The 25,862-nt window shown below is 52.5% G+C and overlaps 1 protein-coding gene across 4 annotated transcripts in view; it reads right to left on the bottom strand.

Moving 5' to 3' along the window:
• Positions 1-25,862, bottom strand: part of AFAP1 (actin filament associated protein 1) — a 133,527-nt gene that overhangs the window by 78,170 nt on the left and 29,495 nt on the right. Inside the window, exon 1 of one of the 4 annotated variants that reach the window (XM_047799509.1) lies at positions 5,513-5,621. The exons of 2 other annotated variants lie outside the window; for them this stretch is intronic. The gene's annotated coding sequence lies outside the window, so the exon portion shown is untranslated. Of the gene's footprint in view, positions 1-5,198; positions 5,248-5,512; positions 5,622-25,862 lie in introns of those variants that run through there. One more of the 4 variants, XM_047799508.1, reaches the window with a different exon arrangement.

Raw genomic sequence — 25,862 nt, 5'->3', positions numbered from 1 at the left:
GCCAGGGATCGAATCTGCACCACAGCAGTGACCCAAGCCATGGCAGCAACAATGCTGGACCCTTAACCTGCCGCCCAGGAACTCCTCTCATAATTTTTGATACATGGGCACAGAAACGGCAGATGAGTTCAGAGTAGGCACGATGTGCTAGCTAGGCTGTTGGGCAATTTCCTTATGTCCCCCCATGAATGAAGAGGCTGGAGTAAGTTAGCCTCGTTAAGGTCTTTTGCAATAGGAAAACAATTTCCTGATGATTCCAAGTAGAAAGCAATTTCATCTATACTTTTAAAATGCTGGGCTTACCAGTATTATCCATAATAGCCAAAATGTGGAAACAAGCCAAGCCTCCACTGATGGATGGATGGATGGATATATAAAACGTGGCCCATCTGTATAGTGATTAGGTTATTCGGCCTTAAAGAGGGAGAAAATTCAGGGGGTTTTCTTGTGGCTAAGGACAGGGAGGGGGAGTTCGGGTTTGACGGGACAGAGCTGCAGCTGCAGAAGCTAAGGGTCCTGGAAGTGGCAGTGGGGATGGGGACCCAAGGATGGGAGGGTGCTTGGTGGCGCTGAAAGGCACGCTCAGAAAGATGGAAAGCGGTCAAAGCTGTGCTGTGGATACTCGACCGCAATAAAAACAAAAGCAACCTCATCCAAAAAACTGGAGGGCTGCTAAGAGCTAGAAGCAAGAATGTGGAAAACGTTTATGGGTCTGTGTTAAACTTGCAATAGCCATTCTCTAGCTGCGTTTGCAGATGCTTTTATCAAAATTGCCTCTCTGGCACATGGCCAAACCCTCTTTATCCTGAGGGATTTCACTAGGTATCATCTAGCAGCCTTGAAACAGCAGAGAGGACCAAAGGCTGCATCTGTCCCAACCTCCTCACCCTGAGCTGCCCTTACGGCTCCTTGGAGGATTTCACGCGGGCCGTTCCAGGCTGGGGGTTTCCTGCGACCACTGTTGGGTTCCTACCCAGCCCAGACTCCTCTTTTCAGAGGGCATTGCCCTCCACGACAAGGTGGGCTCCCGGCAGCCGAGACGCCCCCAGGCCCCACGGGCCGCCTCCCATTTCCAGGCCACAATTCATTGCACCACCACTGCCCAAGCTGGTCAATCAGATTCTCTTTCCTGTGTGTTTTGCCTGGGATCAGGAACTCTGCGGCAGCTGAGATCCCGATCTGAAGACACGTACATGCAGGAGCCATGGAGCTATCGTGTTTAGCACGAATGCCAGTGGGCAAAGTGACTGCCCTCGAGGGGTCATGCAGGTTCACTCAGAGCAAGAGAGAGGAGGCATCAGACAGACAGGACACTGGATGGATTCCTCACACCTTTCTGGACTTGCATGAGAAGATCCCCAGGCCACGCCATCAAACCCACACTGTAGCACTTCCCGTTGTGCCTCATCGGGTTAAGGACCCAATGCTGTCTCCACGAGGATGCAGGTTTGATCCCTGGCCTTGCTCAGGGAGTTAAGGATCCAGCATTGACACAAGCTGCAGCATAGGTCACAGATGCGGCTCGGATCTGGTGTTGCTGTGGCTGTGGTGTAGGCTGGCAGCTGCAGCTCCAATCCAGCCCCCAGCCTGGGAACTTCCATATGCCACAGGTGTGGCGGTAAAAAGAAAAAAATATATCCATGCCGTAGCAGTGACCCAAGCCACAGCACTGACAATGCCAGGTCCTTAGCCTGCTGCAACTTCCCTAAATTACACCATCCTTAAAATTAGAGGATGATGACGGTGATAATGATTTTTGCTTTTTAGGGCCCCACCCGCGGCACATGGAGGTTCCCAGGCCAGGTAGGGGTCGAATGGGAGCTACAGCTGCCGGTCTACACCACAGCCACAGCAACGTGGGATCCAAGCCTCGTCTTCGACCTACACCACAGCTCACAGCAACGCCAGATTCCTGACCCACTGAGTGAGGCCAGGGATCGAACCCACATCCTCATGGATGCTGGTTAGATTTGTTTCTACTGCACTGAAAGGGGAACTCCACGTGGCTCGGTATTGTCACGAGGGTGAAATGAGCTGGTATCCGCATGGAGGCAAGCACTTTGGTAGCTATTCCCATTATTGTCAGCATACGCTCCTCCTGCGAGAACTCACTTTAAGACTTGGGATCGGTGCACGCAGCAAGTGGAGAGAACCAACAGACTTCTCATCTTCTAAAACTAGTTAAGTCCTTATATGTCCATTCCCACCTTGAGAAAAGTCATGAAATTCTATTCTGCACAACTCTGCAAATACATTTATAACTAGGCGAAGCAGATAATTTCACAGAAAAGAATACAATTTACCAAATTGTTATAGAAAGCTTACACGGGCTGATTTCCATATGGAAAGCAAAAGAAGTTATCAAACGAGTTTCCTCACAAAAAAGCACCAGCCCCAGATGGTTTTACAGGGGAACTGTACCAAACCCGAAACCTCGAGGCTGCTACATTAATTGTTCCAAAGGATGGAAAGAGACAATTTTCCTAGTCCTCCCTTTTCAGACGTAGGTATAAAAAATGATGCCTAAACCTGATAGAGATGGTATGGAAAAGAAAACCAAAGACCAATCTTACTTTCAAATATCTATGCAAAAATTCTAAATAAAATATTAGCAAACGGAAGCCAACACACTATGTTACCAGCACACAGGACCAAATGAAATTAATTCCAGGAGTGTAAAGATAACTCAACATTGGAAAATCTACTAAAATAATTCACTGTATTAATAAATCTAATGAGAAGAACGTCAGATTCTCTCCACAGATGATGAAAAAGCCTTCAGAAGCATTCAGCACCCATTCCTGATTGTTTAAGACAATAAAATGGGGCCAGATACGTGCTTCCTTAGTTTGATGCAGTATGTGCATCAAGTGTTCTAGGATGTTTGTGTCCCTTCTGGCGATTCATCACCCTCAAGGTGATGGTGTTAGGAGGTGGGGGCCTTTGGGAGGTGATGGGTCATGAGGTTGGGGCCCCAAGCAGCAGGATTAGTGCCCTTACAAGAGAGGCCTGAGAAAGCGCTCCGCCCCTTCTGCCACGTGCAGACACAATGACATGTCGGCCGTCTGCAACCCAGAAGACGGTCTTCAGCAGAACCAGACCGTGCTGGCACCCTGACCTCCAGAACCCTGACCTCCAGCCTCCAGAACCGTGAGAAGCTCATTGCTGCTCCCTCTGAACCTCCTTGTCTGTGCATTTCCCCACAGCAGCCCAAACAGACCGAGACACTCTCATAAAACAAAACCAGCACCTCACTTCATGAAGAAACAGTCCAGGCGTGGCCACTAAGGTCGCAAACGCGTCAGGGAAGCCCACTTCCTCCTCCACTAACACCGCGTCGGAAGCACCAGCCAGTGCAGGTGGAAAGTCAAGAACGGAAGAGAGAGAGAGAGAAGAAATGGTGTATTCGCAGCTGATGTGGAAGTATGCCTACAACACCCACGAGAACCAATGCTAAAACGACTACAAGAAAAAATGGTGACGAAGTGGGATGTACGGAGACTACTGCTTTCCTGTGTGATTTCTGTACCAAACAGCCCACACGAGGGACAGTGGAAGAGACGCTCCCATTTTAAAAAGCAATTAAAAAGTAAAACATGTGAAATACGTCAGCGGGCAACACGTAAAACTCACATAAAGAAAATTTAAAACACTCCCGAAAGACAAAGAAGTGAACTTGAGCAAGTGGAAAATGCCCCTTTGCCTTGAGACAGAATGACTTCACATCAGCCCCTTCCACGGCGACAGGGAAATGTACCGCAAGGCACAGAAATACACAAAAATTGTCTTCTGTGCCTCAAACCAGACAAACTGATTCTAAGGTTCGGGGCGCAAAATAAGGGGCGTCCAAGAACAAGGAAGAGGACCGGCCAGGTCCCCCATCAAATTGTAATATGCATCACATGCGATCACTTGGATGTGGGGTCTAATGAGAAATGGCACAAACGAGCCTAGGAAACAGAAACGAACTCACGATCTCGAAATCAAATGAGTGGTTACCGAAGGGAAACTTGGGGCGGGGAGGGGGTAAGTTAGGAGTTTGGGATTGACACACACACACAACTCTATATAAAATAGATTAGTAGGAAGGACCTACTATGTAACAGAGGGGATGCTACGCTCGACGCTTCAGAATGACCTATACGGGGAAAGGATCTGAAAAAGAGTGGACTCATGCATAACTGCATCACTTTGCTGTACCCTGGAACGAACACAACATCGTGAGCCAGCTATATACTCCAACACGATTTTTTTAAAAAGGTTTCTCCCCGCCCCTCCAAAAACCATTGATATAAAGGTCCTGTCACTTAAATGGTGTTAGACTGACCCATACATTCCCAGAAAGTCCAGAAATAGACACAAATACGTACAGAGATGTGGCCGAGGATAAAGACCATGTCTCAAACCGATGGGGAAAAGACGGATCTCTTAATAACCGGGGTCAGGACAACAGGAATCCATTTGGGGTAAAAAAGATAAAATTAAATACTTATACCACATACGAGCAGAAGCATCCAGAGATACTTGAGAATCTAAATGTGAAAAATGAAACCATTCAAGTCCTAGAAAAAATAGGCAGTGAGCTCCTTTATCAGCTTGGTGGGGGAGGAAGGTTTTCTAACCGTGACTCAGAATCAGACATAACAGACTGAGGGGTGAGACGGTGCGAAGAGCGGAGGCTGAGGCTCGAGGGCGTCACGACTGAGTGAGGGGCGGCGTGTCCTCCCGCCGGCCTGCACAGCCTCGCCCGACGGCACATCCCCCGAGCTCGTGGCAACACCGGAAAGCTCCTGGCCTCCGCGCAGCTGCCCTTCATCACGACGGTCGGCTCTCTTCTCAAACACAGGCAGGACCCGGGGAACAGGTTTCATGAAACGCATCTCCTGCCTCCCACTACGGACCCCTGGGGACACTGCAGGCTCCTGAGAAGATCGCCGCGTCGGCTTCCTTTCCAATGACATCCTGGGCCGTGTGGAAGACTCTCAACCGGCCCCTGCTTGTTCTTCCAAGACCCCCTCTTCCCACCCCCACCCGCACCTGCAGCGCTTCTGAATGACTCGGGGTCCCACCTACACCAGGCTTGCTTTTGCCCGGACCCCGGCCCGCACTGTGGCTCTCTGTGCTGTGCCTCAACCCCGGGCACCCCTGTCTCATCCCTGACACCCACCCTTACACACCTGTCCCAGGTGGCCTCTTACCTGTGTACCTCCCAGCTTACACCCATGGCTGTCCTCACATTAGGCTGCAAGGGTGGGTTTATGCGTCGCCTCCCGCCCTGCCCCGCCCTGCCCCTCCCCCAGCAGCCTGAAGTCAGGAACCACGTCTGCCTTCTCTCTGTGCCTAGAATGCTGAGCCCAACCCCTGATGCGCAAGTCAGAACACGACAGGCACTCGGTACGCATTTGGTGAGTTAATTCACTTGCTTGTTTCTGGAGCGCCACAGTCGGCAAAATTCCTGAGACGTGTTTTGCAGAGAGAGTTGCAGACAAAACACCATGGATCACCCACGCACAGTGAGTAACGATGGCCCCTGTGATATCAGGTCATGCACGTCCAGCTCGGCAGAGGACTGGTCCTGACGAGTTCCTTTCCTCAGCTGGGCCATCACCTGGGCAGGACTCGGCTCTGCTAAGACTGCAGAGACCGCAGGAGAACATTTAAGGGGCTCGGGGGCTGGGGGGGGGTGCAGAACTTGCGTGGCACTGCAGCTAAGTGGCCGGCACTCAGGAAAAGCACTTGCATATTTTCCCTTATAGGGTTACAGTTAAGGCTCTTCATGCAGATTCTTCCAAATATTTCCACAGCCTCCGCAGATAATCTACATGCACCGCCTGGACGGCTGATCTGAGAAATCTCAGAAAAGCAGCCTAGCTTTAGATGCTGTCTGGTCAGACAGTTTCCTCCGCCAGACGAAAAAAAAAGATGCCCTAAAACGCCAGAGGTCTGTGATTTGAGTGACCAGGTGACTCTGAGAACTAAGCACTGAGCTTCCCGGATTCCCGCGCCCTCTTCTCTAACAGGGGATGGAAAGGAAGAGCTCCGTGCCCGCAAGGCTCTGTGGAGGCTCCAGACGCCACAGGGGACACTCATCTCTGAGTTCAGAGACATTCAATCACTGCTGGCGTCATGTGGGTCTGCAAGGAGGAAGTAAATTAAATAGGGTCTCTACGTGTCCTGGGGTCTGGAAGGGGCTTCTGACCATCACAGCTCAGCCTGGGCACAGACTCTGAATCTTTTAAAGATTTATCAATATCCCAAAGCAAGTGCCGTCCCTCTAAGAGGGTATGTATGGACTACATGTGTATTCCAGGTCCTGAGACTTTGCTCCTGTGGATTATATAGAGCCAGCAAGAGGTCCCCAAAGAGACTGGGATACAAATCCATAGGATACATTCTTCTTGAACTGCTCACGATTCTGATAAGGTCAGATTAATACACGGATGGATGGTGCAAGTGCCAATAGAAATTTTCCGTGCTGTTTTGTGGAAAACGAAAGACAAAACCTAGATCTGGACGTGTTTTCATTCATCGTCATCCGTGTACCCCAACACCACCCCAGGAACCAGTGTCCTGGTTCCTGACGCCTGGGTCCTAGGCTGGTCTATGAAGACTTGACAGAAACCAAGCCGGTGGCGGACAAGAGTTCGACACACACTCTTCAGAGCCTACGTTTTCATTCCACTCACACCGGTTCGACTGAACTCAGCGACGGGCTGTGGAACCGTCCACATCGAAGACTCTGGATGTGGCGTTTCCAGCGGCAGGTCTCCGACGCCCCAGGGTCCATGTTTACCCCCTAGAGCAGCGGAAAGACAGAGTCACGGGTTTCAGGGAAAGTGGCGCGGCCGGGGCTCCATCTCGGGAAAGATGCTCTAGTCTGGAAACAGAGGGAAGGCTGGTCAGGAGCAGGCACGCGCCATCCACCCCGAGGAGTGAAGGGTGACGGCAGGAGGAGGGAACGGAAAAAGGCGAAGGTATGCGCTACTATTTATTGTAAGATCTTTAAAATAGTTACTAAAAACTCACAAAGGTACTTGAGGACCCAAGTGCAGAGTATACAGCACAAGGAGCAAAACCCACACAGTCGTACATGTCTATTGGAGAGACAAGTGCAAACGGACAAAGACACCCAGAAGTTCTGATGGATGCTATGAAAAGAACATTCACCAGCAATTTTTTTCTGGCTGTACCTGTGGCATGTAGAAGGTCCCGGGCCAAGGACTGAACCCTCACCACAGCATCGACAAAGCCAGATCCTTAACCCATTGAGCCACCCGGGAACTCCAACCCACCAACAATTTTATGCTAGTGATCACTTAACAGAAGACACCACACATTTTATCTGATGATGCTGGATAAATGCAATTTTAAGAAAATCTAGATAATGGAATGTTAAGAAAATATTCTGGGGAGTTCCCATCGTGGTGCATCAGAAACGAATCCGACTAGGAACCATGAGGTTGTGGGTTTGATCCCTGGCCTCATTCAGTGGGTTAAGGATCCGGCGTTGCTGTGAGCTGTGGTGTAGGTTGTAGACATGGCTCGAATCTGGCATGGCTGTGGCTGTGGTGTAGACTGGCAGCCACAGCTCTGATTAGACCCCTAGCCTGGGAACCTCCACGTGCCATGGGTGCTGCCCTTAAAAAAAGATAAAAAGAAAAAGAAAATACTCTGCCACACAACAGCAATAAACAGGGAGAAAGAGCACTGGCCTAGTGAAGGGAGGGTTAATTCTGTTTTTACCGGGAGGAAGACGGGATCCCAAACTGGGCAGACAGACACTCAGAAAACTCTCATGAACTGAGCTCGCCTCATCAGCGGAAACTGCATTGTATCTTCATTCATGAATGAGCTTTCCCTCCAAACAGAGGAGGGAATAAAAACAAGCAAAAGGGAAAAGGGAGGAAGACTGAATGTGTAAACGTGGTCCCGTTCCAAAGGGCTTTATGCGCGTGGCACTGGCCAGGTGGATGAAGTCACGGCCCCCCACTGGGGGAGGCAGCAAACATCACCCCAGTCAAGTCTGCCTCCTGTGAGGTGATGAGACCCTGCTGCAGTGCCGGCCCCTCCCGTGGGCTCGGTGAAGGGGACACGTCTGGCTCCGGGGGTTCAGCCCCTCTCCACCACGTGTGGGGAGAGGCCACGTGCCGCCCCTGGTCCCTGAAGGCTCAGCAGAGCAAGGGAAGATGGAGCAGGTGCTGGGGGTGGGGGATCCTGGAGCCCAGCCCTCCGTCTCCCCATCACGCACCCCCATGTGAATCGTACAGAGGTATCGCGGGCCGAGCACCCCCTCTCTGCGGACACATCTGCCATCCTCCTGGCTGAGCAGTCTCTGCACAAGGATGTCTACAGCGGGACGGAGTCTGAGGACTGTCTGGCCCAATACTCTGGTTCGGGCGGGAACAGGGGCTTGCAGCTCATGGCACCCCCGTGCGTCTGGCTGCCCAGATGGTGTGTTTTCTGTGACACGTCCCTCGAGGACAGGGCTAATTCCAGCTGTCGGGCACAAAAGGGGCCCTGGCACCATCTCTGAATGGACAGGCATCACCTAGACACTGGGGCCTCTCGGCGCCAAATGAAGGACGGCTCGCCAGCCTGCGCGGTGGCCACCGGCTGCCCCATCAGAACACCGAGCCTCTGCAGACGGCCAGAGTGCCCACGGGGCCAGCAGGCTCCCGGGAGGTCACTAGGATGGGGCCAGCGGCAGGGTCTCCCGTTTCAGTCACTGGGACCACAGATTTCCTAGGAGATGCCATTGTTCCGTGCTTCCAACTAGATTACACGCGTGTCCCCCGCCACTACTTCATTTGAATTAAAAAGCCCACCCTAAGGAGGTCCTCTGAAACTCGGCCTTTGGATCCAGGGGTTAAGGTGGAGGCGCAGGCTTCCCGGATGCTGACAGTACCTCTAAGACTTGAGACTTTCCCAGCGAGCAACGCTGAGTGTCCCTGAGACGCCCCCAAACCATGTCACAATGACAGACAGAACTGCAGTCTCCTCGGCATCCCAGCTTTCCTTCGCAGCACTTCCGAAGCGCTGCAATTACGATGCAGCTTAGCGTGCTCCCCTGACGCCAGCCAGCTGGGCTCAAACTGCGACCATCCGTCAAGGGCGGAACGGGAGGAGGCGGGTCACAGAGGAGAAGGGGATGGAAACCTCCTCCTGGAGACAGCGGGGCAGCCAAGGGTCAGAGCACATGGCCTGGAGCGGAGAGCGGGGCCGGCCTGCAACCAGTGGGCGCTGCCCACAGCTGTCCTGCGTGTCCTGCATCAGGAGGCGCCGGCCGCACAGCAGAAGGGGTGGTGCTGCAGTCTCGGACTTTGAACTGGTCTAGATTTTGCTTGTTTGTTTGTTTGTTTTTGCCTTTTCTAGGCCTGCACTCTGGCATATGGAGGTTCCCAGGCTGGGGGTCGAATCGGAGCTGTAGCCGCCGGCCTACGCCAGAGCCACAGCCACGCGGGATCCGAGCCGCGTCTGCAACCTACACCACAGCTCACGGCAACGCCGGATCCTTAACCCACTGAGCAAGGGCAGGGACCGAACCCGCAACCGCATGGTTCCTAGTCGGATTTGTTAACCACTGCGCCACGACGGGAACTCCCCTGAACTGGTCTAGACTTTCTACATCGAACTAGGGGGCCTGGACAGCCCTTCCCGGTCAGGAAAAGAACATTCAGCTCTGACTCTGAGAAGACATCGGACGGCCCTCTGCGCTGGCTGACACGCTCAGTGCGAAAACGCCGACCATGAAAGGATCTGGTTTAATGCTTCCTTTCTGTCCTCCAGACGGGAAAACTATAAACCAGTGCTTCTCGAACTTCCATGGGCTAGTTCGAGACCCACAGGGCAGACTTGTGAAATGCAGATTCTGATTCTGTAGGCCTGGGGCAGGGCTGAAGAGTCTGCATTTCAAAGAAGCTCCCCGTCCATGGTCCCACTTAGAGAAGCCAGGCCCTACGCAACACTGTGTTTGATATGCCAGGAAAGGGAGTGCCCACCGTGGAAGCGGGTGAGCAACAGTCTCCCGAAAAAGACAAAGAGGAGTCGCCTGGTGCCTCGGTGGGTTAAGAATCCAGTGCTGTCACTGCTGGGGCTCGGGTTCGACCCCTGGCCCAGGAATGTCTGCAAGCCACAGGTGCAGCCAAAAAAGATGCCAACAAAGAGTGTGAGTGTGTGTGTGTGTGTGTGTGTGTGTGTGTGTAACTGAATCACTTTGCTGTACACCTGAAACTAACACAACCCAAAACAACTATTCTTCAATAATTTGAAATTTAAAAATGTTTTTAAAAAAAGGAAACGGAAACGGTGCTGTCATCCCTCCCCCGCTCTGCTGCCCTCCCACCAGTGAACACCGGAGGCCTCAACGGAACCCCAATTCAAACGACCAGCAACGCAGGCGGCAGAGGGGACAGCTAGGTCGGTCATCACGTCCCCAAAGACATGCTTGCATCTGGCCGATGGCCTCCACATGGCAGGTTCGACCAGATCTGAAATGACTTGGTGCCAGGGTTCAGTCGGCACATCCTCATCCGAGTTGGGGGAAAACTGCCAGGTCTGTCCTGAAGCCTCTTTGTGTAAATACGGTTTGTGGGGGCACAGCCACGCCGGCCACCTGTGTCCTGCCCAAGGCTGCTTTCCCCCAGGGGAGCACAGCGCAGTACTGGCAACCAGCACGACAGCCTCAAACCTTTACGGTACGACGCTTTATAGGCCAAGGGTTTCCTCCTCTGATCTGGGAATTTGGGGAAATAAACTCCAAAAGGAAAACCTGAACCCCAAGACACTGGAGACAATTCCAACATCACAGAAGCCACTAGGACAATGTCAACGTGGGGACAGGGAGCTGTATTTTGAGGCAGGCCTGGTAAAGGCTGCAGACAGGGGGAGCCAGTCAGAAATGAGCGGACCAGCCTGCCGCCCAGGCGCAGTCCTTTCCCTGCTAATGATGCTGAAGCTACACACACAGAGACATGGCTGTGATCTGAGCTCAAAGCCACCAGCCGCTGTCACTGTGCCCGCTCCTTATGTAAACTGGGCCCATGTCCCTTTCCCTTGCCCAGCCCTTATGTGACAGGCCCCCAGTGGAGAAGTCTGAAGCTGGGCTTCTGAATTAACTGGGGTCCTGTCACTTGTCATCGGGGCTGGGGGGAGGGGGGCTGAGCCCCCAGTCTCTTCTGACAGAACAAGAGGAGAAGCCTGAGGGCTCCTGATGGCGGTGGCGGCGGCCACAGGAGGCTCCCATCACAGGGGAAGGAGGGCCTCACCCCCGGGGCAGGCGGGCAGGCGGACGGGTGGGAGGCGGCCGCGATCTCAGCCCCGGTCCGCTGGCAGATGGGGCCCAGCGCTGTGACGTGTGGACAGGGAGAGAGGGCAGCGAGGTCTGGAGGGCACATGTCAGGGTGTTAATGGAAGCCAGTTAAAGAAGGCAGATGGCCTCACAACAGCTTTCGGGGTTTGGGGCTGCAGCACCCAGTGAATGCATGGGATCCGGACCCACTGAACAATGAGGGCAGAATGGTCTCAGCGACAGAGCACGGGCTCTGGTGTCAAGAGACAGGTGGAAACTCCATCCCCATTCCTGGATGTGGCCTTGAGCCCTCTGGGCCAATTTCTTGGTTGTTTGGCATTTGGCCACACCAGGGCATGCATAAGTTCCCGGGCCGAGAACCAAACCTGTGCCACAGCCGCGACTCAGGTCACAGCGACGGCCACGCCAGATTCTTGACCCACTCAGTCACACACAGGAACGCCTACCCTGGGCTGTTCCTATCTCTGCCTCCACAAAAGGAGGATGAGCAGAGCCTGGTCAATGGCTTTTTGCTTTTTGTCTTTTGTGGGATTTGTTGGTTTGTTTGTTTCCTTCTTTTTGAGCACGCCCGTGGCAGGCAGAAGTTCCCAGGCCAGGACTGAACCCCCTCACCACAGCTGTAACCCGAGTCACAATAGGGACAACACCAGATCTCCAACTTCCTGCACCATGAGGGAGCCAAGCACAGAAGAGCTCCAGTTCGGACTGCTTCCAGCAGCGCACCATCACTGGCAGGAACATTAGCCGCCAAAGAAAATTAGATCACCTCCACCTTAAACGGCAGTGAGGCCGACTAAATAAAGACAATGTGAAAGCTGCCTAAGGCAGAGTGATCACGGCGCACAGAAAGCTCTCAATAAACGCAGCCCTTCCACCCCAGAGAAGCCACACCCAGCCTCCCTTATATTTACTTCATGACACACCAGTAAACCTACAGAGAACGGCTCTTCCAAACATGTCATTTAAAACATGTAATAACAGGAGTTCCCGTTGTGGCGCAGTGGTTAACGAATCCGACTAGGAACCATGAGGTTGCGGGTTCGATCCTTGGCCTTGCTCAGTGGGTTAAGGATCCGGCGTTGCTGTGAGCTGTGGTGTAGGTTGCAGACACGGCTGGGATCTCACGTTGCTATGGCTCTGGCGTAGGCTGGGGGCCACAGCTCCGATTCGACCCCTAGCCTGGGAACCTCCATATGCCGCAGGAGCGGCCTTAGAAAAGGCAAAAAAAGACAAAAATTAAATTAAATTAAATTAAATTAAAAAAATTAAAAATAACACATGTAATAACAATATCACCTGCAGCGTAGATGCTGTTATTTCATAGAAGAGAAAACTCTCAGGAAGGGAGAATAACTTCCCCAAGGACACTAAACGAATACGACACAGGCCAGCATCTCGTTAGTAACGCCTCGCTCTCTCGCTCAACAATAATTAGCAGTTTCGGCAACTACCAACTCAATAATCTTTGCATCAGTAAAGTTAAAACAACAACAACAGAACTCTCTCACCTTCCCATTTACATGTGAAAGTGTGTGTCCTCCTGAAAAACCGTTAGAATTCACCCAAAGAGCCCCATTTCCACAGAGAGAAGTTTCTTTCTAAAGCCCCAAACACATAAAGCCCACAATTGAAAGTGGGTTTTTTGTTTTGGTTTTTTTTTTGTTTTTTGTCTTTTTGCTATTTCTTGGGCCGCTCCCACGGCATATGGAGGTTCCCAGGCTAGGGGTCTAATCGGAGCTGTAGCCACCAGCCTATGCCAGAGCCACAGCAACGCGGGATCCGAGCTGCATCTGTAACCTACACCACAGCTCACAGCAACGCCGGATCCTTAACCCACTGAGCAAGGGCAGGGATCGAACCCGTAACCTCATGGTTCCTAGTCGGATTCGTTAACCACTGCGCCACGACGGGAACTCCTTGTTTTTTTTTTTAAATATACATTTAGTTTTCTGGCTAAACGAGGTTCATCTGCTCCCTTGCGTCAGGCCCAGAGGTCACAAGACAAAGTAAATAGCACTTCACACCATCTCGACCCACCATCGAAAAGAAGCCTTACTGGATCAAAGCAACCGCCTCCCCCCTCCGCCCGGCTCCATCCCTCCCCCATCCCCAGCCTCCTCTGACACAGCCCCTGCAGACTCCCCAGCAGCCTCAGCCACTAGCCCCACCCTGCATCCATCCCCCTGGCAGCTCACCCATCACCCCCTCTCCTGGAAACAGTTTCCAGCTGGGGTTCAGGACGCCTCTTCCTTTCCTTCTGTCACCTGGTCTCCTCTGCTGTTTTCATCTCTCCAACCTCCGAAAGTGGAAGGGACCCAGGCTAGGACTCCAGGCTTCTTTTCCCTCAGTGATTTCCTCCAAACCCATGATTTTAACTGCAGGGACCGTCCCTAAATGTCTGTCTTCAGCTCAGGCCTGGTCCTCAACTCCATGCACACATCTCCAACCATCTTCTGGGAGGAACTGAACTTAGACGGTTCTCATTTAATGGAAAGGGGAGACACACAAGCAGAGGATGTCGTGATGAGCCCGCCGTGATGGAGGCTGCAGGCTGTGGACACACGCTCACGAGACAGGCAACCTTCTTGAGAAGGCAAACTGTGAGCTAAGTCGTGCACCTGCCGGCATCCCCAGCGTGGCACTTAGAAAGCTCTACCAGTTACGCATCCTTGCAGTGGTCCAGAGTTTTGGAGGATTCGGTGACAATTCAAGAACATCATTCTTGCAGGTTCTAAGAGGCCAGAATTTGTTCAGTGTCAGTTTGGTATCGACTGCTTTGCTCCTGGCCAAATACGTGAGAGGGTCTCCTGGCAGGGTTGTAGGAGGTGCTGTGGCTGATGGGAAGTAGATCAGTTTGAACACAGAGATGGCAAACAGGGAGCTGCCACCCAAGGGGCTGCCACCCAAGGGGCTGTGGTCTGAAAAAGTGTGTGTGTGTGTGTGTCTCTGTGTGTGTGTGTGTGTGTGTGTGTGTGTGTGTGTGTGTGTGTGTGTCCAGAAGGGCTGAGAAGCATAACTGTGATTTGGATTCGGCATGGCCAGGAGCACTTGGCTGTGTTTCAGTTGTTCAGGGTTTAAACTGTATTCAAACTCTCCAACACACCTGGAGACATGTCTCCATTCCAGTTCACTTCGCAAATTGTCCTTTAATGTGTGTCTCTATGTGACACTCAGCCTTTCTCACAGCCTGAAACTGTCAGCTAATATACCTAAGTAAGGAGACCCAGATTCAGCCAGAAGTGGACAGAAACCAAGACCCCCTGAGCAAGCTGGAGTGTCAGAATAAGGACGGCGAAGCGGGTCACCTCTCAGGACACGATGGCTTCCTCTCCGCCCGTGAACTAGGCGGCTGTCATGAACTGTCACTGTCCCGCTCATCCACCCACTGACTCTAAGGGGGTTCTGACCTAAGTCACCTTTAAAAAGAAATAAATGGAAACCTGTCACACAGCATTTGCTCCTGAAAGACTGTCTTGTGACCAGCACGAAACTAGAAGCCCAACTTCTAAAACTGCACATGCCTCCGAAATGTACAAACATCGCCACACCTCAACTCTGCACACGGTTAGAGGGCAAGGATTCACCGAAACCAAAGGACGAACGATGGAAATTTCTACATGAGAATCAGAAGAGAGGGGGTCCCGTGGTGGCGCAGTGGAAACGAATCCGACTAGGACCCATGAGGTAGAGGGTTTGATCCGTGGCCTCAATCAGTGGGTTAAGGATCTGGCGTTGCTGTGAGCTGTGGTGTAGGTCACAGACGCGGCTGGGATCTGGCATTGCTGTGGTTCTGGCGTAGGGTGGCAGTAACAGCTCCAATTAGACCTCTAGCCTGGGAATCTCCATATGCCATGGGTGCAGCCCTAAAAAAAAAAAAAATCAGAAGAGGCATAACTTACAGTTTAGAGAAACAAGTCAAGACACGGCTCGGTTCTAATGCTGCAGTGGCATGTGACAGGGTCAAAGGCAAATTTGCTTCTCTGGTCCTGTGTCTGCACTCATCCAAAAAGAAAAAAAAGAAAAAAAAGAGCTTGGAGCCGGTAACCTCTGTTACTTTCCAACTCTATCCTTCTATGCTACTGGCCCAGAGCTTAGTCCTGATATCCTGCTTGGTATATAAAAGTATGTTCTATGTAACAAGAGTAACTCTCTAGTTAAATGCACTTCTGGGTCTACTGTGCAAGGAAGAACATAATAGCTAACTTGAAACATGGTTACAAGGCAAGCTCATAAGTAAGATGTTAAAATGTAGCCACCCGTCCATGGCTACCTCATCGGAGGTGGGGGAAGGAGGAAGGGCTCATTTAAAGAAGCCAGGGCGCCGGTTGCATCGTAACTTTCTCACCCAGCAGCGTTCCACATCCCCGCCTTCGTCCTGATGTCAGGGTATTGCAGACTCTTCCATGCCTTTCCACCTGTGATTAAAACGCCTGGCACATGATGATGGAGAGATCCTGTCCCCACCATCTTCAGCTCTCCTCCTGCAGGACCACATGCGTCTCCAGCTGCACAGCGACCACACTGCAGCAGCACCGAGGCGGGCCTCTGCTGGGACAGCGGGCACAGCGGCTACACCCCTCCTCAGCCCCCCGTCCTGCCCAGCCTCAGGGAAAAGGCGGCCGGTTCCATTCCTCTGATGAGAGACCAGAGGAGGAGGGGAAGGTAGGCAGGGGGTGGGCACACAGCCAGGAAAGGACCCTCGATGACTAAGCCACCCAATTCCGTGAAAGGCAGGAAACACGGCTCCCCACAAGCTCCCTTGGGCTTTACGGAGGTATGAGAAGAGGGCTGGGCTGTTTTCCTACACACTGATGTGAGCTCTAAACACAAACGAAACAGAAGGCGATCGCTTTGATAAATGTACCTCGCTGGTGTGCAGTGCCCTGCCTGGATAACTGTCTAGAAAATCTAACTTTCCCAAGTTCCACATCTTTGCGGAACCACAGTCCCAGGGACCCTGCAGTGGAGCACACCTTAGTGCCAGCAATGATACACAATTAACCAGTAAAGAAGACTTGAGTTTGCTTATGTAATTTTTTTTAAAAATCCAGATTTGAACTACAATAGCGAGGACAACCTTTTGATAGCTGGGCTTCAGGATTTGGGGTGGTGCAAACAGCCCTTCACGCTTTCAAAGCAATCGGCGGTCTCTCTTTGCTGCCTGCAGCAGGAGCAGTCCTCCTGGCCCAGCACGAGATGCAGAGGAGCCCAGCTGGCGAGGGGACAGATCACTATCAGCTCCCAGTGGGCTTAGCCGGCCTCAGATCCCAGGGCAGCACACGGACTAAAAGCCATCCATGGCCAAACATCTAAACACGGACCCCACCTCGCCATCTGCTCCGCCTGTCATTCAAGTTTGAAATGAATACGACTGCTCTTAGAGGGTGTAGGGTGGGAGCTGCATCTGTTTTTCTAAAAGTCGTGGATAATGCCTGGCCACAAGACAGGAGCCTCAAGTTCTAGAGTGAGGATGAAAGGGAAATTGTAATTCTCTGGTCTAATGTTTTCCTTTGTCTAAGGCTGCTTTTCCCCTTTTTGTTTGATAAGCCTTCGGAGAAAACGGAGGGCATCGTGCAAGGCAAGGGTATTGTGGAGTGCCACCACTCTCTCCAGACGCCAGACCTGAGAATGTCATGTTAAGCTGCTGGGTTTTGTCTCTGCACCTGGGACAGGGATACCTTCTCTCCCTTCTTTCATATGCAGAGTCAACGAGGTCCTGCGGGGCAGCACAGGGAACTACCTGCAGCCCCTCGGGATCGACCGTGATGGAAGAGACCCTACGAAACGGAACAGAGACTCACGTCTGACTGGCTCACTTGTCTGTCCAGCAGAAATTGGCACAACCCTGGGAATCAACTACCCTTTAAAACAAAAACAGCAGAGCCAAGGCCAGTGGCTCGAGCAGTCAGGAGCATGAGGAGCAGTTAAAGGCTCTGGAAGGCAGACACGGGTCCTGCCCCCAGCGCTACCTGGGTGACCTCGGGAAAATCTCTTTCTCGCACCTCGGGCTTCATTCTCGATAGGCGCAAGGGACTCCAGCGGTCACACAACACGCACGGCAATGTCACAGCGCCACGTGAGAAGCTGTGACCCTTACCCGTTTCCTGAAGGGCCCATCTGTGCGTTTCCACCCCAGCCCCACGCCTCCCCCCAGGTGAAGAACTCGGAAGCATGAGCCAGCCAGCAGCTGCCTGCACAACCCCCTGCTTACGGAGCTCAGACAGCTTGGTCCAAGGCCATTTGTCATGACACGGCCAGAGGAAGAACAGGGTTTTCTCAGCCCATTCACTCAGCAACTATTGACCTATGCGCCAGGCGCCAGTGACCAAGCAGCGGACGCGAGAGACAATAATCTCACTCTCAGAGAGCCCTCGGGAGAGGGGGAGCCAGATAAGCCAAAAGATGCCTTAGAGAGTGACACATGCTCTAGAAAAAAACCCAGCAGGACAGGGGAGAAAGACTGTCTCCACCGCCGGACAAGGTACCGAGAGGCTAACGCCATGAAATGTCAACGGGGAACAGGACACCCAACAAGGACAGGACGGACTGAGTGTGACAGAAGGTTTGCAACCTGACACCCTCCTAACCCTCCTCCCTTCCCTCCTCATAATGGAAAAAAAAAGTGTGTGTTGCGGGGGGGGGGGGGGGGGGGACTCATCAAAAGGAAGCGACGTTTTAAGATGGCTTCAGGTTTCAGGGGTCTGATGGCCAAGCCCATGCATTTCAGGGAAAAGTCTCTGAACCATATGGCCAGTGGCTGAATGCCCGTTTTTTAGGAGAGACTGAAAAATGGGCAAATGTGCTTATTTATTTGAATGCTTTGTGCCCGCACACGTGCAAGCCAGGCTAACAGACGTCGATGTTTGGCTGAATTTGCCAGCTTGCCATAAACAGGCTTCCACGCCTCTTCTAATTGTTTATAAATAGCACAAACACCCAAGTGTGCCGATGGAGGCAAGCTGTCCCTTCAGCAACTGCTGCTGTGATGACAGCAGACGACAACTGGCCAAACCCACATGGGCTGTCAGAGGGGTCCCGCAATGCTGCTCCTCTTCCCTTAACTCGGGAAGGTGGGCTCGCCTCGCAGGCAGACGGCAGTCTGGGTGAACCCCACATCCTCGGTTTGCTTGCTCCATCCTTTCAGGTGATGTTCGTGCTTGCTGTGCATCCTGTAACCCTCCCGGCCACCCTGCAGCACAGACGTGCTCCCCTTTTACAGGTGCATGAAGAGAGAAGCAGAGAATCCAGAAAGCTGCCCGGATCACACAGCTGCAGTCTCTTGACGCCCAAAGTGATGTTTTTCCTTTTCTTTTTCTTTTGCAGGGATGACAGAGAACAACTTAAAAAAAAATTTTTTTTTTCTGTCTTTTTGCCTTTTCTGGGGCCACTCCTGCGGCATATGGAGGCTCCCAGGCTAGGGGTCCAATCGGAGCTGTAACCACTGGCCTACACCACAGCCACAGCAACATGGGATCCAAGCCGAGTCTGCAAACTACACCACAGCTCACGGCAACATTCCAACGCCAGATCCTTAACCCACTGAGTGGTGCCCGGGATCAAACCCGCAACCTCATGGTTCCTAGTCGGATTCGTCAACCCTGAGCCACGATGGGAACTCCTAATTTTTTTTTTAAATCAAAGTATACTTAATTTACAGTGTTCTGTCAATTTCTGCTGTATAGCAAGGTAACCCAGTCTCTCTCTCTCTCTCTCTCTCACACACACACACACACACATATACACACACACACATATATACATTTTTCTCATATTGTCTTCCATTATGTTCTGTCACAAGTGACTGGATATAGTCCCCTGTGCTGGGGGTTGGCAGATGCAAATGATTACATTTAGAGGGATGCTTTTTCCATTGCACTATGTATATGGAATTGAACTCAAGCTCTTTCCAATAAGGCAATGGCTCTGTGATATTTACACTACACACACCATAAGACATGTTCCTTTAAAATTTGAAATAACAACAATGCATACTGAGCATTGGCAGGGTGCCAAGCTCGGAGTGTTCTCTCACTTAACTCGCCCTACGACCCTGTGACGCCAGGACCAGATCATCCGCATGTTACAGGGGAGGAAGCTGAGACAGAGAAAGGCTGAATAACTTGTCCACGGTCACAGGTTGTTTAGCAATTTTTTCCAATGTTCAAAAGTAAATCTTGCTTGAATTACACGTTACTCAAACTTAAAAGGAGCTGGGGCTCACAAACTACTAAAAAGAGCAATAATAAAAATTCATAATTATACCTAACAGTGAAACTTCCCCTTTTGCTGAAGCCCCCGGCCCCATTCCCCTGCTGGGAGGCAGCCAGTGGTGACAGGTGGCTACGCGCCCCTCCGGAGCCCCCTCCGGAGCCCCCTTCTCACCTTCGGGAATAAATGCGCACGCGCACCCTGAAAACCACGGCGAACCGTGCACCGTACGCCTACCGCCGCATCATCCAAGAATCCGGAGGGGGCTTAGCTGCCACACACACCCCCATAATGCTCGAGGCACCTCCACACCTCAAGTGAGCAAAGCACAGAGTCAGCCTGTCACACAAACGAAGCCTGTCCCCTCCAAGGGGGTGAAAGGCCAGGCTGCTGTAGCAGAAGGGGGCGCCCTGGCAGGGGGCCCACGGACGGCTGGGGCTCTGCAGCTTGCGTCACGCTTCACTGCTCCCTCCGCTGGACTTTGGCACCGGGGAGTCTAAGAGGATCTCAGGCTCCACGTCTGCCTCCGCAGAACCCAGATGCAGTGGTATCTACATTCCGCTCCCTGCAGACACTCTCAGCACAGCTGACGTTTCCCTTCTGCCCCCAAGCATCTCCTGAGTCGTCTCTGCAATGATGTAGGACTAGTTCACTCATTGAGGTTTACACTCTGCGGATCTTTTTTACACCTCGTGATAAATGCACAGAACCATGCTGGTGGAGACATTCAGCTGTTAACAGTGACAGTAAAGGCACGGAGGGCAGCTGCCTCTTCCTACCCACCCTCCTCCCAAGAGCAGCCACTGTCTCTCCCAGGAGCTCACCGCCTCCTCCCAAGGCTGACACCAACTGCAATGATGTCGCGGTGCCTTCTTTTTAAAGGATGCACCAAGGCAATGGATGCAAGATGTCCCTATCACAACCAAGCCCACTTCTTCAGCACTGACCATGGACGCGGCAGAGGGAGGGCATGGAGAGCTGCCTCGGATGGCTGCCACGGTGCAGAGTAATAGCCAGGAAATAGCTGGGCGGAAGGTGGAAAGTCCCACTGCCCTCAATCCAAAAGAGATGAACAGACAAGTTTGAAAAGAACAAGACGCCAGCAAACACATGGCAAATCACTTGGCCTCGATAACGCTCAAATGTGCCAATTAAAATATGCCATCTGTTAGTCATCAAATCCACTAGTGACTGTTTTATGTGATGCTACTCCGTATCCGTGAGGATGCAGGGAGAGAGGGCTAGCTGCAGGTGGGCACCTGTCTGAGGAACACTTTAATGTGTCTGTAGATCACACACGAGACCCCAACCTGTCATCACCTCACTCAGTGTGTCCTCAAAAAATAATCAGCGATGCAAACTGAGCTCTCCACACAAGGACTTCCGTCAGCTGTGAGAGCAACGTGAATGGTAAAATCCGAACCTCCAACACTGCATAAGCATTTAAGATACAACTTGAGATGGTTCAAAATCATCTTCTAAAAGGACAGCTCATGATCTGACAAAACGCTCGCTGGGGGGTTTTGAGGCAAGCAGATCTCAAGGATCTGCCATACCCAGGTTATGAAAAACTACGTGCATATTGGAGGCTCCGTGGTGGGGCAGCGGGTTGAGGATCCGGCATTGCTGCAGCTGTGGCACTGGTGGCTGCGACAGTGCAGGTTCGATCCCTGGCCCGAGACCTCCCATGTGGCAAAAAGAACGCATGTTTATGATGCTTAGAAAAGTAAAGGATTAGGCCCTGGTCAGGTTCCCACAACCACCCCCAGGTCTGCCAGGAGGACTCACAGGGCCCAGCACACAGGCACAGTCAGGGCTGTGGTTGATCACAGCAGGAAGATACAGAGCAGAATCAGCCAGCGGGAAGGCCCATGGGGGAATCCAGAGAAAAGCAGGCACAGGCTCCCAGCCTCCTCTCCCAGTGGAGCCCTGTGCTGACAATACCTGTGAAGGATGTGCCCCAGGGACGCTCCTTAGTGACCCACTGCCAGGGTTTCTTCTGGAGGCTGGTCACACACACACGGGCACCCTCTGCCTGGCATGGCCAGGTCCAGACTCCCAGAGGAAAGCGGGTGTTTAGGCACGATCCGTTTTGTGCGCATGACAGCCAGGGCTCAGGAGGCACTTTTGTCAGTGGCGGTGGTGGGACCAGTCTGACATCCAGGTTCCCAGAGGCCGGCCAAGGGCCAGCCCCGCACACGGGCCTCTCAGCGGGTGGGCTGCCGGGTGAGTGTTCCCCGTGGTCACATCTGCTTGCAGAGACTTTTCTTCTTTTTCCTCCTCTGTTTCCAGAGGTGCCACGATGAACATAGATTTCCTTTACAGTCGGGAGAAATGTTACATCCTTTTAAAAGCTCTACCTGGTGTGCTCGTTTTGTCTGCATGACGTCAGTTTCAGACTAAATGCCGGAAAACGCCAACGTCTCTAATTCTCAGAGATGACACAGAAGGAAGACGCCGGACAGCGGACACCAGCTGAAGGGAAACGACAGGGTTCGAGAGCTGGCGAGGAAACAACAGGGCCCCAGGGGTGGAAAGTTAAGGAAAAAGGGACGACAGCCCGAGCGAGGTCCCTGAGATTGCCAGTCCTACCCTGGCAAGACGCACCGTCACAAAGCCGCCTATGAAGGGGCCAGACGTCACCGCGAGATGATCGGGAGCAGGAACTGCATCGCAGTCACGGCAAAGGTTTCTTTTTTCTTTTTAGGGCCGCTCCTGCGGCATACGGGGGGGTTCCCAGGCTAGGGGTTGTTGAATTGGAGCTGCAGCGGCAGGCCTACGCCCCAGCCACAGCCACACCAGATCCGGGCCACGTCTGCGACCTACACCACAGCTCACAAGCAACGCCAGATCCTTAACCCCCCGAGCAAGGCCAGGGATGGAACCCGTATCCTCATGGACATGGTTCTTAACCGGCTGAGCCACAGCAGGAACTCCAAAGATTTCTATTCCGAGGACCCACAGTAGATCACTCGGTAATTCTACTTGTCACACAATTCGACTTTTTTTATATCCACTGAATTTGGAGACCCTAAAGTCTCACCTGTGCTGCCCCCTCATGACCCTCACCAAAGTACAGAATCTTAGCAGAAACTTAAACACACACACACACACACACACACACACAAAATGTATGGACGTGGTCTCCAGAGTTTAACCCATGAATCTAGTGGGTCTTCTCGACGGTACGTTTCCTCATCTAGGTCTAGTCTGGACCAAGCCATGCCAGGCAGAGGGTACCTGTGTGTACATGACCCTACCCCGCAGCTCTAAGGGTCAAATGATAACAGGGTTGTGCAAGGATTTAATAAAGATATAAATATGAGAAGACCCTCCATCATTCAACAAATGCCTCTTGTGTGCCAGACAGTGGCCGGCACTGGGTACAGCAGTAAATGAACAGATGTGGTCCCGGCGCCCATGGGCTCACTGTTCAAGAGGAGAAGAGTAGGGTGAGAAGGAAGCAGCCCTTCAGCAGTGGCCCCGCCACGGACTCTGGGACGGATGCTTGGGCTGCAATCCTGGAAGGACCACCCAAGAGCTGTGTGACCTCCAGCAAGTTGCTTGACTTCTCTGTGCCTGTGTTTGGTCTGTAAGATGAGGACCGTAATGCCACAGTCCTGATGCAGTTGGAAGGAGGATTGAATGACTTCATGTCTGCAACATGCTCAGAGCCGCGTGCGGCCAGAGAAAATGCTTCAACTATGGAGGTAATTTCTGTAAAACACGCCCATGAATGGAAGGTGCTATGAGACGCTCTACACAGTGAGAGTTACAAAATGCTCCTTTCTTTTTCTGAGCAAATCAGCACATTCTGTCTCAGTGGTACTCACCACTAAGGGAATTCAGGCTTTAAGTCCTGCATCCTGGCACCATTAAAGCAGTGCCAGGTGCCCAGTAAGTGACCATGCTGAATATATTTCAAAAAAACAATTGCATGTTTCGAAAATACATTTAGGCTTGAGAGTTTTCCAAAATTTAACACTACATACAGCCCTGTGAATTACAGCCATTCTTTTACGATAACTTTTAAGGGAGCAGAATCTGTAAAACATACTTAATCATCTGAAGCTAATACTGAAAATCACCTATGCTTCAAGTTTTAAAAAAGACAAGCAACTTGCACACAAAGTACCTCACCGACGCTTGCAAAACCCTTCGAGGAAAGCATAGCAGACAAGAAAGGTCATTCCGCGACCGTGGGTGACTTTATCCAAAGTCAGAGAGCTGGGCGGAGGGAAAACAGACACGCAGCTGCTGTGTTGACCAGGACACCTTCCTTTTACTGTCTGTGTCCACGGCCCCGCCTGCCTCCTAAGAGCTGCGAGATGCCGGCGTGGAGACAGGAAACAGCCGTGGGGAAGGACCGCGTGTCCCGTTTCCCAGAGCCGACATCGCCCCTTCTCCCGTCGGCCGCGAAGGCGGGAACCAGACCCCGTTCCCAGAGCCAAAGGCAATGCCTTTGGCTCTTGGCAGGTCATTTTTTCGGGCTGAATGAGCAGATCACCCCATAAAATTATGGTTAGACTTCTCAAAAAGGAAGTGTGACTTGGACAGAAAAATCTGCTCCATGTGGGAGAAAGGTCCAGCAGAGCATCCCAAGGAAAACACAGTCACACAACCCAGGCTACGTTCATCTGTCACAAACCCCAGGGCCCTCGGGGCACACAGCTGCTCCCCTCGGCTGCTACTGACCCCCCACCGAGACAAAGGCCCACTTCTCCAAAAAGACTTCTTTTGCAAATGTCTTAATCAGAAGTTTCTTGAACTGATAGTCCTTTTCCAGATGCAGTACTGCCGCTGCCTGACTTCCACTTAGGCAGCAAAGCTTCCATCACACTGAGACCCAGATACAGATGGACGGGGCTCGCCCATAGCCTTGGGGAGCTCACACCGGGGCGGGAAGATCCCATGTCACAGGTTTAAGGCCATATGCTGACTGCCGCTGCAGGCTCCAGCTTGGGCCCTCACCAGCTTGCATTAAAAAGAAAAGAAGCCAGCGCACACGGCACCCCATTTCTAAAACGACAGGGTGTTCAGGTCAGACCAAGGCAGGGGTGCAAGGTGGACACAGGGTGGATCCTTCCCGGCAGACGGCTCTTCCAAAAGCTAACTACCCCAGACACAAGGTCAGCCCCGGGGCCACGAACTACGCCCATTCATCGGGGGGAAGACTGAGGCCCGGGAATCCAAAGGCTCGGAAGTGAGCTGAAACCACCCAGTGCTCCTCGCAGGTGGGTCAGGGGCTCACAGGCGGCTAACGCAAATCTGGGCCATTACGGGGCCCAGGTCCCTGGGGTGACAGCAAGGAAGTAACAGGGTCCCCGGAGGCCCGAGAGTCTGCTCCCGCCTCAGCGAACTCGGTCCACGCCCTTGGCCAAGGCTCTCCACCTCGGGGAGCCACGGGAAGATCCTCAAAGAACAGAAGACGTGGAAACGGATCTGCCTGCATCACAGAACCGCTGAGAGGGTAAAATGAGATAACGGATTTCAAAGCGGCTTGTGAACGATGGCGCGAAACAGGAGTGCAGGGAAATACTGCCCCACTGAGAGCAGCCAGGCGAACTCGACTCCAGACGGGGGCCTTTAACTTCCGCCTTCTTCCCACCCAAAGCAGGGCCACGTGCAGCCAGGGTCTAGGGCTCAGGGTGCCTCGAGCGGCTGTGTGTCACCCACTCCAAGTTCCCCGAGAGAACCAAACTGACACACCTTACCTCCTCAGAGGGCCCGAGGTCACTCGGACGCCGCACAGAGCTGTGCAGGGAAGGCCTCTGCTCCCCTGGGCTCAACGGCCAGGCGCCTCCCTGCCTGCAGCAAAGGTTAGAGGAGGATGGCTCCCAATTTCCTGTGCTGAGGCCACAGGAGTCGCGCGGGGTGGGAGCCTGGAAATGTATTCAGGGAAGACATTCCTTGAGTCCTGCTTCTTTCTTTCTTTCCTTTTTTCCCCCCCAGGGAAAGGGATTTATTTTTTTAGTAAGATTTTTATCTTTTCCATTAGAGTTGATTTACAATGTTCTTAGGGCCACACTACGGCATGTGAAAGTTCCCAGGCTAGGAGTCGAATCAGAGCTGCACCTGCTGGCTGATGCCACAGCCACGATGACACCAGATCTAAGCCACATCTGTGAGCTGCACCGCAGCTTGCAGCAACTCAGGATCCTTAACCCAGGGATCGAACTCACAGCCCCACTGACACTATGTTGGGCTCTGAACCTGATGAGCCACAACGGGAACTCCTTCCCGCTTCGAGGCCGTCACTATCACCTGTGGCACTCAGCCCACTGCCTCCACTGCGCCCAATGCTGCTTTTACAGCTAAACCAAGGAAAGTTAATGCGCCCTCGGAC

This window comes from Phacochoerus africanus, chromosome 10 (genome assembly GCF_016906955.1).
Source record: "Phacochoerus africanus isolate WHEZ1 chromosome 10, ROS_Pafr_v1, whole genome shotgun sequence".
Taxonomy (NCBI): domain Eukaryota; kingdom Metazoa; phylum Chordata; class Mammalia; order Artiodactyla; family Suidae; genus Phacochoerus; species Phacochoerus africanus.
This window is presented reverse-complemented; position numbering and strand designations above follow the sequence as displayed.